The sequence below is a fragment of the Zingiber officinale genome, chromosome 7B (assembly GCF_018446385.1).
Source record: "Zingiber officinale cultivar Zhangliang chromosome 7B, Zo_v1.1, whole genome shotgun sequence".
NCBI lineage: Eukaryota > Viridiplantae > Streptophyta > Magnoliopsida > Zingiberales > Zingiberaceae > Zingiber > Zingiber officinale.
The window spans coordinates 40,940,402-40,941,492 of NC_055999.1; the positions used below are offsets into that span (position 1 = coordinate 40,940,402).

Genomic DNA, 1,091 nt, shown 5'->3' on the forward strand with positions numbered 1-1,091 from the left:
GTTAAAGCATCTCTTCCCCTAAGAATCTGCTTGTAAGGAATTATTTCCTATTACCGATGTGATGCTTTACCACCACGCTATTGGTAACTTAAACTAATCTCATGTAAGAGGTCTTGGGTTCAATCCTAGCTTGGGCCATTTATATATATATTTTTAGTTCTTTTCTCTTCTTCTATTTATTTTTGCTCTTATGAATTAGAGAAAATTTATGGGTGTTACACTTGAGGTCTTCTATTGTTGTTCTCCTCAATTCTAAACAAATCTTTCTTCAGAAGTTCTTCATGATTCTTGCCACTTCTCAACTTAATATCATTATCATTTACACTAGATCTTGTCTGTGTAGGAGGAAGGTCTTCCTTGAACTATTTGAAACTATGCTATAATCTTTTCCCCCAAATGTTTGAACTCCTCATTCTATGACTTGTGAATTTCAACATTCTTGGGTGGTTGAACTACATTTTGTTTGACAGGCTCTCTTGTATATATGACTTGTACTTCTTGAATTTTTGAGGGAGATTCCATCCAACTTTTGCTTGACCTTTCATGGAGGTTCAATGCTACTTGATCAATCAATGTATATGTTTCGTCTACACTCTTATCCATAAAAGAACCTCCAGCTGATGAATCTAACAAACACTTATCTGAGAAAGAAATTCCCCTATACAATATGTGCAGGGTCAGCCATTTTTCCAAACCATGATGAGGGCACTGTCTTTGTAGACTCTTGAATCTATCCCATGCTTCAAATAATGATTCTCCATATGTCTCAGCAAATTTTGTGATGCAATTCCTCATATAAATTGTTCTACTTGGAGGGAAAAAATGATCTAGAAATTGCTTCTCCAATTGTTTCCAACTTGTGATGCTTTGAGGACAGAGGGAATATAACCAAGTCCTTGCTTTTATCCTTGATACTGAAAGGAAATGCTATCAATCAAACTGCATCAATTGGGATCCTTGCTTTATCCCAATTGCACCATCTCTCTCCCCCATCTCCACTTCATCGCTGACCAATGGTGCAGCCGTCACCGGTCATCGAGAGTACTGTCGATCAACACTGCCTTTTCCCCCCTTTCATGCAGGACCCGACT

General features: G+C 37.8%; 1 non-coding gene across 1 annotated transcript; it reads left to right on the plus strand.

The window, feature by feature from the left end:
• The first annotated feature begins 691 nt into the window (after positions 1-691).
• On the plus strand, positions 692-797 carry LOC122007458. The gene has a single exon (XR_006118954.1). It is a non-coding gene; the product is annotated as a small nucleolar RNA R71 (small nucleolar RNA).
• Positions 798-1,091: the final 294 nt, after the last annotated feature.